The following is a 17333-nucleotide window of genomic DNA, read 5'->3' on the forward strand; positions in this document are numbered from 1 at the left end:
TTGGGTTTTTTTTCTTTCATCTGATATCACTTAAAAACATTAACTGCCCTTTTCACTATTTTTGGTATGATACTGGTGGTGGTGGTTGGACTTTGAGTGCCTAATTCTTCCAGGGGCAGAAGGGACCTTTTGCTTTTCACCTGCAAGGGAACCACATGGGCACATGAAATACGTTTGCTAAATAAACATATATATATGAAAGGCCTAGCTACATACTGCAACTAAGGTAAGCTTCTGATGACTTCTGAAATGAGAGGGTTCAAGCTCCTTAAAGGTATCTTACTTAATTCCTATGCACCACAGCAATGAAAAAGAATAGACATAGGTGTGCCCTGACTTACTGGGCTTTCCTTTACTGTGACATGTTTCAAAATGGTGTGGTGTGGTATTGATGTGATGAAATACTTACATGAGTGGAACAAAGATTTTGGAAAAGGTGGGTAGACATGGTGTAACACTTCATTACATATAACATAACAGCTAGAAGACCCAATTCTTAAAGAGATCTTTCTAGAACCACCCATCCCAGCCTTTAAAAAAGCACCTAACCTTATCACCAGAAGCAAACTTCCTATGACCCAAACCACACCTAATGGATCCAGATTATGCCAGGACAAGAAATTTAAAACCTGCCAACCTATCTCCACCACCCCCAGAATAACTACACCCCACAACAGAACCTTCACCATTCCTGGATCTTACACCTGCATTTCCAGAAATGTTATATATCTCATCCAGTGCACCAAATGCCCTGATGGAAAATATGTAGGAAAAACCAAACAACAACTGCACACCAGAATGAATCACACTGTAAATCTATCAGAGACAAGAATACCCAACTACCTGTGGGGGCACATTTCTCACAGGACAATCACTCCCTTTCTGATCTCTCAGTTCTGATCCTCAAAGGGAACTTACAAAACACCTTTCATAGACAAGCCTATGAACTTCATTTCATAAATCTACTGGATACTAAAAATCAGGGACTCAATATAGACATTGGATTTATATCACATTACAACCTGCCTGACATCTGATTCACCAGGTACCTACCAGACCTGACCTCTTACTTTTTTCTTTTTCCCCCACCTTTGCTCCCTTCCCCTCCCCTACTTTTCTGCCTGCTGTATTCCTAATTTCCAGCTATTTATTTTTTCACAGACAGCCTCTTTTTTTACCTTGAATCACTACCACTGTAGTGTCTCCTCTACTCAACTTTGGCCTTTTTCCCTGCTTTTTTCCCCCTCCATTCCTTGCTTACCTTTTGTTTTTCTTATTTTACCTATTTACATTCTCACTGACATCCTGCCACACTTCTAGCTTCTCTCATTCCTTGGAGTTTCAGAACACCAGAGACTCCCTATGCTTGAAGAAGGGTGATTGTGCCCAAATACTTGCTAAGAACTTTCTCCCAACTACTCAGTTAGTCTAATAAAAGATTCATAGATTCATAGATTGTAAGGCTGGAAGGGACTTTGGAAGATCATTGGGTCCAGCCCCTGCACCTAGCAGGAAAGATAACTGGGGGTCAGGTGACCCCAGCAAGGTGACTGACTGTCTAGTCTCCTCTTGAAGATTTTCAGGGTAGGAGATTGTACCACCTCTGGAAGGAGCTTATTCCACAGTCTGGTCACCCTGACTGTGAAAATGTTTTTCCTAAAGTTGAGCCTGAATTGGTCTTCCAGGAGTTTGTGGCCATTACTCCTAGTTTTCCCCTTGGGTACCCTGGTGAACAGTTGCTCAACAAGTCCTTGATGTACTTCCCTAGTGTAGTGGTAAGCTACTGCCACACCCCTTCTCAGCCTTCTTTTCTTCAGGCTGAGGAGTCCCAGATCCCTCAGCCTTTCCTCATATGGTTGCTATGTAAGACTCTGATCATATGGGTGGCTCTTCTTTGGACTCTCCCAAGCTTGTCCATGTCCTTGTTGAAGTGTGGTGCCCAGAACTGGATGCAGTACTCCAGCTGTGATCTCACCAGTGCTGAGTAGAGTGGAAGAATCACCTCCTTGCTTTTGCTGGAGATGCATCGATTGATTTGCCCTACTGGCTACAGTGTTGCACTGCTGGCTTATATTCATACTGTGGTTTATTATTACCCCCAGGTCCCTTTCATTCATGGTGCTGGTCAGTTTGGTGTTGCCAAGCCTGTAGGTGTGTTAGGGGTTGCTTGTCCCGAGGTGGAGCACTTTATGTTTCTCGACGTTGAACTTCATCAGATTCTGATCCACCCAACTACTAGCCTGTCTAGGTCTGCCTCTATCTGTAGCCTATCTTCAAGCGTGACCACGCTTCCCCATAACTTGGTGTTCTCCATAAACTTGCCAGTAAGCTCTTCACCCCCACATCCAAATCATTAATATAGATGTTGAAAAATACTGGACCAAGCACCGATCCCTGCGGGACACTGCTGCCCACTTCTCACCAGGATGACACAGATCTTGTCACTACGACTCCCTGGGTCCCATCCTGCATCCAGTTTCTCACCCACTTGACTGTTTTGAAGTTAAACCCACAATCCTCCAATTTTCTTGCAAGGACATTGTAGGATACTAGATCAAAGGCTTTTTGGAAGTCTAGATCAATTGCTTTTTGCAATGTCAACCTGTTCTCTCATGTCCAGGTGATAAGTTACCTGGTCACAGAAGGAGATGAAGTTGGTAAGGCAAGACCTGCCTGCGATGAAGCCATGCTGGCTGTCATTCAGAATCTTACCTTCTGCAAGCTTATTGCAGATAGAGTCCTTGATGAAATTTTCCAGGATTTTCCCTAGAATGGAAGTTAGGCTGATTGGCCAATAGTTACCTGGGTCCTCCCTCCTGCCCTTCTTGTGGATGGGCACAACATTGGACCTCTTCCAGTCCTCAGGGACTTCTCCAGAGCACCACGAGTTGTGGAAGAGTTTCACCAGGGGTTCTGCAATGAATTCAGCCAGCTCCTTCAGCACGCTCAGATGAAAATCATCCAGTCCCGCTGACTTGTATATGTCTAATTTGTTTTATTGGTCATACACCAATTCTATGGCAATAATAGGAAGGAGATTATTTCTACTGTGCTCATCCTCTACTCCACCTGGCGTTGTTTTCCCCTTGGTCTGGTGAAAGACCAAGGTGAAGTAGTCATTCACATCTCATATCACATCTATTCAAAGAACCTTGCCTGCATATAACATAACACACATTTTTCTCCAGTTAAAGAGAAACTACAAGCTTTGCTAATACGCTATGGGGTAAATGCCATATTATTTAGTTTAAGATCAAAGCAAAAACCAATATAAGTACTGGAATGTGCACTAATTTCCTATGAGATTATATATAAACTTTACAAAAGCGTGACAATCTAGGTAAGAGAACAGTCAAAATACAGTTAAACGTATGTCTTTTTCAGATTCATAAGATAAAATATAGCCTTCTGGAGTGTCTTGATTAGGGGAAGGCAAAATATGGCCCACGAGCCAGATCTGGCCTGCTAACTGATTGGATCTTGTTCGTGGGGTATGTCCATCAATTGATTGCATCTGGCCCATGTCTGCTTCTGTGGCACTCTGCATGTAGCTGAGCCGTGCCTGGGGCAGCCCATGGTACACTCCAGCCCCACTCTCCATGGCAGTTCCTCCTCCTGCTGCGTTGATCCAGGCTGGGAGGAAGCTTTAGCTGGGCAGCTCCTGCCCCAGCACATGGGGCTTCAGCTCCAGCTCCCAGCTGCCTTCCACCCACTCAGCCCCATGCACAGTGCTGCAGGGGCAGCTGCAGACCATGCTGTCTAGATGAGCTCTGCTGCACATGCCTTCTCTTTTCTCCCCTTACCCTCAACCAGCTCCCAGGACCTCGCACCAAGGCAGCCCTTCCCCACACCCATTCACACATTCCACCCCGCAACACTCCCCACCACCTCTACTCACACCCCCAGGGCAGGGGCTGCTCCATGACCCTGCCCCACGATCCCAGCCTTGCTTGCTTATCTTGCTTCTGAACACTGCTTCCCACCTGCCTGCATCCCCATCCCATATAGGGTGTTTTGGTGAGTTATTGCAGTGGTGGGGGTGGAGGAGGTGCTGACCCAGCATGCAACAACTCATCTAAACTCCCCATGTGGCCCCCAAGCCCAAATAATTGCCCACCTCTGGTCTTGACAGTGCCTTCAGTGCTTTACTGTCTGTCATTTCTGAAACTGAGTTAAGAATTTAGCTACAGCTAAAAACAGCTTGCAAGGCTGTGAAATGGAAGAAAGACATTACCAGGAATGGTAGCCACCAGCAGAATTGCAATATAGTTTGAACAGTGGCACATCAAGTCCATTAAAAAGGAGAGAGAGTCATTAAGAGCTGTGGAGTGGAGAGAAAGAAACAGAAATCAGGGAGATGACAATGAGCTATGAAATCAACTGATTTCCTCAGTGCTGCCTGAATAGAAATGCTGGGACAGAAGTTAAATAAACTGATTTAACCTAAATCAGTTAATTCTGGTACTACATCCATCCAGGTTTATCTTAAATTGTTTCAGCCACTTTGAAAGCAGTTTATCTGCACTTAACTTCTGTTCTGTTACATAGTTGAGTGGGTTTCTGATCACTTATACCAGTTTATGTGTAACTTCGGTCCCTAGCCTAATAAAGACTCTTCTTTCATGCACTCAAGTTATATGATTGTTCTTATTACTATCTCTTTTCTCTTCCAGCTCTCCACTGTGCTGTAAATGTATAGTTAACTTTCCTACCTGCCAATAACTGTGTTTCTATTTACTTTTAAAATATGTTTTTATCAAAGAAGGCATTTATGATCTTCTATTCTTAGAAAGACTCATATTTATGGGAAATTAAAAGGTGTGTTTTCAAAGCTAAATATATAACAGCAGTTCCACTTCTCCTTATTTGTTTCCAAGTATAGAAGTGTGCCAAGGGAGTGAAGAGGCATTCACTAAACACTTCCATCAAATTATGCCTAGCATCTTTGAAAATTATAAATTCTAAGCTTCATTTTTACAGTACTACATTCCATAGTTTCTAGCACTAGATAACTGTAGCCCTTACAAGTTTATTATACCTGGAACTTATCCTCCATGAAGAACTGTAGTAATGCAATATTTCTTCAAATGCAGACTAGACTCAACTTCAGAAAGGATTCCCAATCTTTAAAGAGGAGACAAAGAGAGAGAGAAAGGGAAGAATTTCAGGCCATGTTAGGACAGTTTCAGATTTTGCAGTATTCTTTCTGATGGTACAATTCTTTCAGGGGCAGATCTAGAGGGGTTGTAGTAATGCATTTGCTTCTATTACATAAAGTATGCTGAAAAAAGGCACACAACTACTATTAGAGCGGTGCTGGATATGCTACTCACGAGCTTGCTCATGACAGGCATCCAGGCAATGGGTGCATCCTGCATGTTCACTGAAAGATGGCTACATGGCACGAGTGGCTGGGATGAGTTTTCATGGTACTGCTGCTTAGCACTATCCAATGCATTGTAAATATGCCCTTTATTAATCTATATAGACCTTTCCAATGATTGTTATGGCTGCTCACTTTTGTGACGTGCTTTAAAATGAGAAATATGTGCTTGAAAAACATAAATGGACAGAAGTAAAAGTTTACTTATTCATGAGAGTTTTCATTGTGTACTAGTGTAATGCAATATTCTCAAGCAACATTATAAGGAGTCTATTAATCCATTAATCCTTGTGTCTAAGCTCCCTGGGTGACATTTTAGTCTAACTGAAGTCTGCTCTTGTTTAGCTATTTATTTCATGAGGACCAGGAAATCACCTTCTGATTTACCTCCTAGGAAGATTAAAACAGAAGAAAACTTAATCCTGTAATAGCTTTTCAAATGTCATTAGAAATATCTGCACAGATCCTGTGTTTACTTTTCCATTACTTTTAAAAATAACTTATTTATTGGATGCCATTAATTCTGCAGACAGAAGAAGAGCAAAACCTATGAAACACATTTCCAGATTGTTATCTCTACCCCTGGAAGATGCTTCCTACTATTGTTAAATATGGTGACCAAGACTGTAGACATCTCTGAGCCCACCAGTCTGAAAAAGCCACACATGTCATTGGACATCTTGTCTTAAGCTTTCTGTAGATTAGGTTTCCTTGAAGCCAATTCTTCAGAAATATCTCTCCAAAATCTACAAGAAACCTAAAGGGAAACATAAATCTTGGTCAGTAATCCCTAAAGTAGATTAAGCAGTGCTTGCTAAAGTAAAGAGCTCTTTGTCACCCAAAGACTTCCTTCAGTTTAACTTGGAAGACTTTCTGGAAAATGATTTGAGTTGGCCTTTTCCCAAAGAGATATTTCTATAGAGTCTACATCTATGTACAATTTGTGATCACAACAGCATAAAGTGATTTTTATAATCTGAGTCTGCTGGCAAAAGACTTTGTGGCTTTGTCAAAATGACCATATTTTTTCATAATGCTAATTAGTACTTAGATTCTAGCCTTCAAAAGTGCATATAATATTTAGTTAACACCATTGGATTAATGTAAAAAGGTAAACGAACTTCTGAAAGTTGACTTTCTGTCTCCTTTACTCAGAATGTTTTGAAGAACTCCATTTAATTAATCCGGTACTCTGTGACATCATGTGTGGTCTTTACATGACTTTGGAAGCTAATATTGTTACTTAATATTTATTCCTTATTGTTCAGCATTTTTTAATCAGGTTTTTTTTCTATAAGTGGAGCAAACTAATTTATTTTTCTCCTGGAAAACTGACCTCTGTGTCAGATGCATAACTTTTTTCTTAAAATATAAATATTATTTTATATAATCAAAGAAAAGAAAGTACCATAAGATCAGTTTGAACTTTCCCTTTCCATAGGACATCAAGAATTGTCAACAATTTTAACTGAACAATCTCTTTAGTAAATTGGCAAATATTAAAGGAAACTAGGATAAATATCATATGATGCATGTGTATTACCATTATTCATTCCTCTTAATAAGGAAATCTATAGATATAAAACAAAAAAAACCACGGTGTTGAACGTTTTTCTGATCTGCAAGTGCTGGTAGGGATATGCAGGAAGTAACGAGTTTGAAATAAACACCTTGGCATCAGTAATATATTTTTAATAGATTCAAAGAGCAGTGCTGATTGAAAATTTAACATTCGCTGCAGGAAATTCTGACATCTTAACACTGATTTATTTTTCAGTTGGAGTCAGAGCCAAAGTGACATTAACAAAATTTCATAGAATGAGAAGTTCTGACAATTTTCAATTTAGAGTTGCTGAAAAGTTTCAGGATTAATCCAACATGCAAATGCATCCAAGCCACAACAATTAGGGGGAGAAAAGTAACTCCCTTTGCTGGGTTTGCGTGCCTTCACATTTGGTTTTGTTCTGATTTAGAAAGACTATAAAAAATTTCTGTGGTTTTACCTGAAAGGGTACCCTACAGCCACAGGGTCTACAAGTACAGGAATTTCTGACCTTGAGGCAACTCTGGATCCTGAGGAGTCCTCAGCATGTGGGCTATCAAAAAAGTGAGTACCTATGCAGGTGTCCTCCAGGCCAAGTGAGTGGTAAAGCAGAAGCTTGATAAGCCCATCAGATGGGCTGCCAAGGAAGTAGGAAGTGAACTGGTAGGAGCCTTCTCTGGGCTCAGCTGGAGTTTCATGGAACTTAACATTTTTGTGAAACACTGATTTCAATAAACTAGTGAATTCTGATGCAAAAATTTGTCCTTGAATTTTTTTCCATATGAGATTTAATTCATAGGAAATATAATCTGATTGTGCTATGCTTTCTAACTGAGATGGGCTCTGGCTGCATTACATTTCCCATTTACATTATGACTGAAAGAACCTCCATAAGGTACCATGGCTGGCAGTGAGGCATCCTGGAAGGTATAATTCAGTTGCAAAGCCCAGACAGAGTGAAGACCAGGGACACAAAGCACTAAACCACAATTTTCTTACCAGATGGGATGACACATATTAAGTTTTATCTAATCTAATATGAAATGTTTCATTTCACTTTCTCTAACAGATATACATTTAATTTGGTCAGAATCAATTGGTAACATCAGGGCCTAATTCACGGTAGCTTTGGCTATTAAATATGATCCTAGAAAAATATTAGTAATACTGAAACTAAAAATATTGAAATGTATTAGAGCTGCATGTCATGCACACAGTCAAGAACAAGACTTTCTTGGAATGCAGTATGGTCTAGAGGCTTACAGGTCAGAAGAGTTTGTATTTAAGTCAGTGCTCATTTTGTCTCTCCATTTTACCTCTCATCATTGTCCTCCTGCCCATATGATAGAGATAATTAGTTCAGAGGAATCTCATGAAGATCATTCAGTACAAAGTAGTGTGAAAACATTAACACATTTGATTTGTTAAATATGACTTATTTTCTTCAAAGTGGTAAATTGTCAGTTCTAGAATGTTGGTTTATAATACAGCCATATATAAAAGTGTGTTCTTTTTGTTCAATTCCCTTTAAAACGATTTTGCATGTGGGAATCATATTAAAAATATACAAAGGAAGGGTTTTCCATTCTTTGAAGAGACTTCAAAATAAATAATCCTGTATTAGGTCAATTTGGGAACTTAAGCCAGCATATGTATGGTTCTCTCCAGTCTGTGTGCCCTGTGGATACTTAGCCATATCTATAGCTTTGTCTTTTAAAAAGTTGATTTCAGCTATTTGTCAAATGTTTTCCCTAACTTGAGTATGGCAATACTTTTTAAAAATTGAGTTGGCTTGCCTGTAAGTAAGTATGATGAAACTAGAGTTAGCACAGCTCCTCAGCAGCTAACAAAATCACGCTGTAGTAACGATGCAGACTACCTCCACTTCGCTCCTATTAGTCCTCTAATCGCTTCCTAAAGTTCTTCCCGTTTACCCCTTGGAGTAGATAAATTCTACAGTTCACTGGGAAAATTCATAGAGTGGCTTCTGAGGAACATCACGTGAATCCTTTTCATTGTGATAAGTCAGAATGACAAGAATTCATGTGATATGCCTCAGAAGCTTTAGTGACATATGTGGTTGTCTTCAGTGCCAGTGTGGTATTTACATGCCAGTGTGGACAGAGTAACTTGAATGTTGAGAGAGGTAATTAGCCATGTTACCCTGATGTTAGGCAAAAGGCATGGTAACTTTGCACCGTATAGACTTTACAAACTAGAAAGGTATTGCATAAACTTCTGCAAGCGGCATAACTGTTTGTAAGCTTATTTCATCTGATGCTGGGAAGGGAGTGAAGGAAGCAGAGTTTCTAAATAGAAAGCAGTGATTAAAGGAGCAAGATCTGGTTGCAGAGGGGTAGGGAAGGGGAAGGAAAAAGGAGGGGGTACTACTGAGAGAGGCAAGGTGGACAGAAGAGAAAAATAAAGAAGTCCTATTGAGGGACACATGGGATTAGACCATAGACCATCCAGTCTGTAGATTTGTTTCCCAATCAAGTTCATTTTTAAAGTTTTGGTGTCTAAGAACAGCTTGGATTAGCTTTTATAATCAATTTAGCTTAGCTTGTATAAGCTCTGCTTCCTGAAGTCTCTTCACAGCATCTGATGAAGTAAGCTTGCTGCTTAAGAAAGCTTTTATATACATTTATGATTTAGTTTATTTGGCAGTGTGGTCACTCTCACTTAGACAAGGTTAATTCAAGAGACCTCCCCTCCCCCCGCCTCCTCTCCCTGAAGTATTTAGCAGAATTCACAGTCGCTGACTCTGATGGGCCATGCCATGAGGGCTTCTGCTGTGGCCTAGTCAAGAGAAGCAATGTGAGTTAAGGTAGCTTGAGTTAACTGCATGCCCCCCCGTGGGACTGCCCAGAAGTGTAACAAAGCCATGAGCCCTAGGCACTGATTTAAAAGGGGCATTAGCAGCACCCCACAGTGCTCCTTCTACTCCCCATTCCCTTCTCCCTTCCCCTCCCCCTCCCCTGTGCTCTCTGGTGCTCAGCACCATCGCTGCCTAGGGAGTCAAAACTGCTAGTCATGCCTCTGGTGGTGCCCATATGCATCAGCTATATGTGTGTGTGTGTGTAAATACTGAAGAGTCAAATCCATTGTCACTTATCCTTCAGTAAGCTCTCTGCAACCAGATCTTGCTTCTTTAAGGCAAACACCAACACTGCAGTCCTGGGACTTCATACAAAACAGGATAAATGGGACATCAGATCAACCTTTCAGTTTTCTGAGTGTCCTGCAAGGTGGAAAGCCAAATCCAAGCCCCAATGACTGAAATCAATGTGAGCACATCTACATGAAATGTTTACTGTGGAGTAAACTAATTAGCTCTGCAGTAAACATCATGCTTCTACACGTGTCCTTGTTAGGCTGGAGTAAACTAACTAACTCCACAGCAGGATAGTATTTGTAAATTCAAGTACTATCTTGCTGCAGTTTTTTTTTTTTTAAATTCTGCAGCAGCGCGTGTGTAGATGTTGCCCTGGCTGGCTGGGGCATGAGGGGGCTTCAGTGTGGGGGCTGCCTGCCAGCTAGCTCCACAGTGAGCACCCTCATGCCCCAGCCTGCCCTTCTGCAGCACACCGAGCCAGGGGGGGTGCAGCCCTAGGCTGGCAGGCTGACTCCCAGAGTCTCCTGCCAGATGGTGCTGCTCCAACCCAGCTCAACATGCTGCAGTCCCAGGTGCATGTTCAAACAGCATGCCCAGGAGCAATAAACTACAGAGCAATGAGCTCTAGAGTTTATTGGTTTGCATTAATTGCATGTGTAGATGCATGTGTAGCACCTCTCTGTGATGCCTATTTGTATGCCCCCATTGCATGCTCAAGAGAGTGGGAAGCTTCTGCTTGTTTTGACTGTGATGTAACATGTGATAACATGAGCCAGGTTACATACACTGGCCCAGCCTTCTGAAATTGTAAAGTTTATAAGGATGATGATGATGTAGGAGAAAATCGGCTAGATAGCTGAGGTCAGTGCTTATCCGGAGTTGTGTGGTGGATGGACCCTAAGCTCAGGAGTCATGGGAAGGTACAAAAGGCTTCCTCTAGGTGCTATCTACTGAGATGGCATTGTACTTTGCCATCAGGCCTTACAGGGAAGAGTGATCCCTGGAGTGGTTTTTGGGTTGAGGTCTGTTACCCCAGTGTATCTAAAAGAGCTGAAATGCCTGGGCTAGAAGCAATGCATCAGGTTGAACAATGCATGTGCTAGACTTTAAAAGAGCTGAACTCCTTGGGCTTGCTCAAGGTCTAAAAGAGTGAAGTGTCTTCTGGCAGCAACAGCAGCAACGCCCAAGCAATGGCAGGCAGTGCACCCTGGTGCCAACCCTGGGTGGCAGAGCGGCAGTGACTCCATGTGGCACTCCCAGAGCAGCAGCAGGTGTGATGACCTCTGCACCAAGCCTGAAGCTGTGAAGCAGCTGGACCCCCAAGCACTGAGTAATGGCCAGTTATGAGATTGCATAGTGATCTGGAAAGAGTCTCCTCTTCCCCACCCTGGTCTAGGCAGGTAGCAACTGCCAGGGTGGAAAGTCTTCAGTCAGAGACTACTATTGAGAGACCAATGGTGTTTGATGGTTTGGTTTGATATTTGGTTTATTTACCATTGTGGTGTTTGATAAGGTTTTTAAAGGGAAAATGAAAATAACGCTCAACTTTTATTCTCTGTTTGGTAACAAAGTTGATTGCACATGGGGAAGATGTTTTTTCAGGACCCTCAGTAAAAGCTATTTTTCCCAGGCTTCTGGGTAGGGGCTTGAGCCAAAACTCCCCGGATTTGAGCCTGGCCCTTGTACTACAAACCAGAGCCAGGCAGAGAGGTTACAAATACTATTTTACAGGGAACGGGTGAGATCTCACCTGGAATAGTAGGTACAAGCTGAGGAAGGATGAGCTCAAACTGGAACCAATGGAGGGTGGGCGCAGTTACATGAGAGGGGGTAGTAGAGAGGAAACAGAGGTGGTTCAGCTTTTAAGCCCAGCAAAAGGAAGGTTGAGTGGGGACATGATTGGCCTTTATAAATACATTGGGGATTGGGGTAAAAGTGACAGAAGGAGAAGAGCTAGCTAATTAAAAGAATGATACTGCTACAAGAAAAAGATAGGTACAGGCTGAATAAATGTAGGCTGGAAACCAGGAGATTTCTAACCATCAGGAGAGTATGGTGGTTAATGACCTTCCAGTAATAGTGAGTGGATAGCTATTTTTCCCCCCTGCTCATACAGCCTTAACCCCCTTTCCTTGCTTCCCTCACGCGTGGCCTTAGATTCACCCTCAATTCCCTGTGCTGCTTTGCTGCCCTGGCCCCTGGAGCAAAGCTGAAGGAAGTGGGGTGAAGGCTGAAGTCTCTGCCTGCTCAGCATAAGCAATGAGGGGAATGGTGGCTAGTTGAGAGCCAGGTGGGTCCACTTTAATCCCCCACTGGCCATATTGGAACATTAGACTTAACTGAGAGGCTCCATGAGACCCACAGTTCACATATAAATCAATGGGCTACAATAAAGTTCTTTTTGGAAATGTAAGGGGAAAGATAGTTGCTTTATTGCAATGCAGATCTTTTTTCCTGCTTTTATTTTTTATTTTATTTTCGCTAATATTGAAAATATATCAATTAAAGTCTTAAGTCCAGTATTTTTGGTTCGTGAAATGCCATAGGTCTTTTTGGTAAAAAGATAATACATGTTTATATCTTCTGTGCTGGGTAACCTGTTATTAAACAATAAATAAAACAATATATGGTAGTTTGCAACTTCATGTTTATGGCCTGACCAGGTCACATATAATTGAAATTTGACTTTTTGGGATTGGGCCTTTATCTGTTCCCTTTTGCAAGGTATTGAGCCTGTGTGTGCTGGGCTGAGATAATAGGATTTCTCTACAGCATCTTAAAAGACTGGCCTTTGCTATATGTTGTAAAACATGCTCATATGCCAGTTGGTTTTATATATGCTCAGGGGTGTTTCGTAGTGGGGTTGCAGGGCTGGGGACACATCTCTCTTTACCACTGGTCTGCCATCAAGAGCTCCAGCCTTGGCTGTAAGATTCACTGAGATCTCTGCTGCTCCTGCACCCTAGTTTTTGCTGTTCTGAGTCTCTTAATATACCCAACTAGATTTTTCTTATGGAAATGATAATAAAATTATACTACTTGAAATAGACTTTCCTGTTGTTGGATAAGTAGATTTCTCTTGTCAGTGTGACAATGGATTTTGGATCAGGCGCAAATTTTGAGGTGAAATCTTGGCCCCATTAAAGTAAACATGTTTTTTTCTGCTTGACTTCAGGGGTCAGGAAACACTAAAATTTCATCCTTACCATTTTAGTAGAAACATTTCCATGGCAAGAGGATTTAATAACAGAATTTAGCTTTAGTAGCAACCCATTTTTAATGTACAAATATTTGCAAACTCTTTCTGTGTTTACGACTAACACGGATGAAAACATTTAATTGTCTTCTAAAGCAGTAGGTAGCTGATAATAGGTTCACAAAGACTTAAGCAGTGGAAGGTTTAAATCCTCAGTTAACATTGTGTAACAGGATTTTATCTAAATAGTTCTTTCGTGTTACTAAAAGCTTTTCTTTATGTCTATACATGCATTTCTCAGTTCTCTGGCTCATTTGGAGGTATGTTGTGCTACCCTTCAGTCCTCCTTAATGCTCACTAACTCCTGTAATCATTTTTCTGTTTGCAGAATCCCATTTCCCATGGTTTAGATAAGACACTGAAGACAGTAACTATATTTGTAGACATAGCCCTAAAAACTGAAGGGTCAAATCCTGTATTCCTTATGCATGAATATAAACAGGGTTTGACCTAGAATACATGGCTTTGAAAATATGAACAGCGTTTCTATCATTACTGGGAAATGGCAATATTATTTCCTTGGTGTGCTGGGGGGTGGGAAGGAAGCTTCATAAGAGAAAAATGTCCTTCTGATCTCACCTCCATTGATTTCAGTAGAATTGGTTCAGGAACACAATGGATAATTTGAAGCATTTATTAATATTTTAAAGATAATTTTGTCACTTATCTCCTTTTAAAATCTTAATAAGGTCTTGTCTGTAGATAATGCAGGCTTTTCTTTCATTCTTATGATCTTTCTTTTTCCTTTCCCAGTTTTATTATATATTCTGACTCCCCATACACCCACCCACCCACTGAAAGTGTCAGGCTTTGAAACTGGAGTTATCTTGTTAGTGTGGTGTTGGGGGAAAAACCCCCTTTTGATTGGCTCTATGTTGAGACAGTAAAATTTTTATGAAGAAAGCATATAGATGGCTCGACCTATTGAAGTCAGTTTTGTATTTGCTTATCTGGGAATTGGACTGGTCCCCGACTGAGCAGAAATAACAACTCTCAATGTAGTCAGTTTGTATTCTGCATTCTGTATTCCACTGGTACGCAAGAATGCTATAAGAACCGTTCAAGTTTTAGTAATGCACAGTTCACTACATGTAGTATTCATTTTCATTCTTAGGCAAGAAAAAGATCCTATTGACTTTAATGGGCGATTTTTCTACTTAAGGAATACAGAATTGGGTACTTTGCTGAGAACTAAAGAAGCATTAATGGCTTCCATATGTCATTGCATAAACCTCATTCATGTGTTTTTGATTTAATGGACTATAAAACAGAAAACAAAAATATTCTGTGTAACTTTTTTGAGGAAGAGAAATGCTTCAAGGATCACAGATGAGAACAATTGTGTTTTAGTTTGATGTACAACAATTGTCTGAACCCTGAAAATCACTTCTATAACACAATCTATTGTTCCTTTTGTTCAATTGATCTTACATACTATATCCATTCCCTTGTCTTCACCTTCTTTATTTTTCAGGGCACTGCGGGGATATTATGTCAGCACTTTTTGACCTCATGCAGCGAAGTTGTCAGTATTGAATTAAGCATGTTTTTTTAATATAACCGTACAGTTCTATGCATAGACCAATTCTGCAAGGTCCATGATTGTATGCAGTGCCAGATTATGGCATGCTGAGGCCCTAAGTTATGTCCAGTTTAAGAGGCCCCATATGATAAAAATAATCCACAAAAATGGATTTTCATGAAATTTTAAAATGAATTATTGTTATTTTATGCACAAATATAGTAACTCAATATGGATAATAACTGTGGAGCAATATATATGTATATTTTTTTCTTATTAGAATGAAAACGTCCAGTTTTTTTTCTTATTTAGAGGCCCCTCATATTGTGAGGCCCTAAACTGTAGTTTAAGTAGGTTAAGCCTAAATCTGGCATTGATTGTATGGCAAACAGACAATGGTTGATATTCCAGCATAAAACTGAAATAAACTACAAGTGCGTGAAATAGTATACACATTTTTTACATAATTATGGATTCAATGCACAAAAAATGTTAATCTCCAGATTTTCTGCAGTATCAAGGTATGGACATAAAGTCCATAGGAAGAATTTGAATAAACAAGGTAAGCAGGGGCTGGGAAAATACTAACAGCATCTAAGGGATGTACTGAAGCACAATCTATTCAGACATGTAAGGACAGATTTTCAGAGTGGCTTCATCCAGGCTTGTCGCTGTGATACCAGAATATGCAGACATCACTTCTGTTTCCTAATCAGGTGCCTATGGGGGTTTACAGGGGTATAGGTTGTAGCTGTGTTGGTCTAAGGACATAGGCAGACACGGGTGTTAACAGAAGTTTAAGCAGGTTGTCAGGTGTGTGCTCTAACTATAGTGCTTTACACAAAGCACAAGTTAAAGCGCCATTGAACCCAACAGGCATTTGCCTGTCGGATGCAGGGGGCTCAAAGCCTGCATGCACTGGCTCAGGTCAGCAGGCAGCAGTGCTCCAGCAGCCTCCCAGGAGGTTGCTGTACCACCTCTCTGCCCAGCCACATCCCCCTGCTGACTAGCAACTGTCAGCAGTAGCTAGGGGGGGAAGACAAAGCTACCTTGTTGCATGGCTCCCCCTCTCTCCCCCCACAACTACTCCTGCTGGGGTCTTGAAGAAAGCCAGGCAAGGCCTACCAGGCAGCTGTCAGCAACAGATGGGGGGGAAGGAACAGAGACCCTCTGCTGCACGCCTCCCTTCCCCATCCTTTTGGCTGCGCAGGGAGGAGACAGAGGGTTTTATGTCTCCTTCCTGCAACAGCCTCAGGACTAGGACTGGGCTGGTGCTCACCCATGGAAACACCAGCCCAACCTCACAAAGCCACATGGGATACAAGTGGAATTGCCCAAAATGAATCCTCTCAGAGAACCTGTACACAAGTTCCCTAGGGTGCTCTACATCAGACAAGGGTTACTTTTTTGTGCGACTGGCCATTTTAAAAGCTCTCTGCAGCTGTGCATGTTTGCTGAGTTACAGCTACAGAGCATTTTAAGCTATCATGCAAAAAATGCAACTTCTGCACACACCATATGCACAAGTGGTGTGAGCACAATTACTCTTTCCTTTTGTGTGTGTGAAACCTCTGAAGCTGTTTTACCTGCATGCAAACTGAATAAAGACTGTAGTCTGCATTTGGTCAATAATGTGTGGAACTGATTTTTCTTCCTAGGTTTTAGGAAATTAACTGTGCACTGCAAAACAAGCTTTTTAAACTGTTTTGTATGTGAATAGCTCAGGAGAGCAGAAAGTTAAAAATGAGAGGCTTAACTTGTGATTGATCTGAAACATCAATATATGGTAAAAAATAAAAGCAGTAACAATTGAAATGAAATATTTTTCCATCTTGAAATAATCTAAGTACTAGAAGAATAAGTTTTTGAAATAAAAAGTATGCTACATCATAAAGAGGCTTTGTGAACTTGAAATCTAGGAAAACAACGAAAGAACACAGAAGGTCAAAATGGTTTCAGGTAGTCTGCCTACAGCACTGTTAAATTTTTGTAAACAATTTTTTCAAATTTCATCTTTTAAATTTTTTGCCTTCCCCACTGCTTTGTGAAAGACCAGCACAAAGAACAGAGTATATAGGTGTATAATGAAATGGACTACAGATAATGTACTGTCAAATATAGAAAATAAACAAATGATATGGTAAATTAAGATGAAAACTGCTGTGGTTTAAATTAAGAAGAAAACTTCATAGGGGGTAAAAAGAAGGTCCCGGGTAATGTGGGGCCCTTGCAGGACGCGTTGGGAAATTTGGTCGTCACACCAGATGACAAAGCTAACATATTTAATGATTTCTTTGCCTCCGTCTTCCTAAGTAGGGACCAGAACAGCCACCTCCCTGCTGGGCCCCCCTTGGGCCCCGGGGGTGGCACACCTGGGCCAAGGGTTAGCGAGGATTTAGTTAGGGAGCTTCTGGAGGGGCTGGACGTTTTCAAGTCAGCCGGTCCGGATGATCTCCACCCTAGAGTTCTAAAGGAACCGGCTGAGGTCATTGCAAGTCCCCTGGCACGGCTTTA

Source organism: Gavialis gangeticus, unplaced genomic scaffold (genome assembly GCF_001723915.1).
Source record: "Gavialis gangeticus isolate Ggan-Ray unplaced genomic scaffold, GavGan_comp1, whole genome shotgun sequence".
Lineage (NCBI taxonomy): Eukaryota > Metazoa > Chordata > Crocodylia > Gavialidae > Gavialis > Gavialis gangeticus.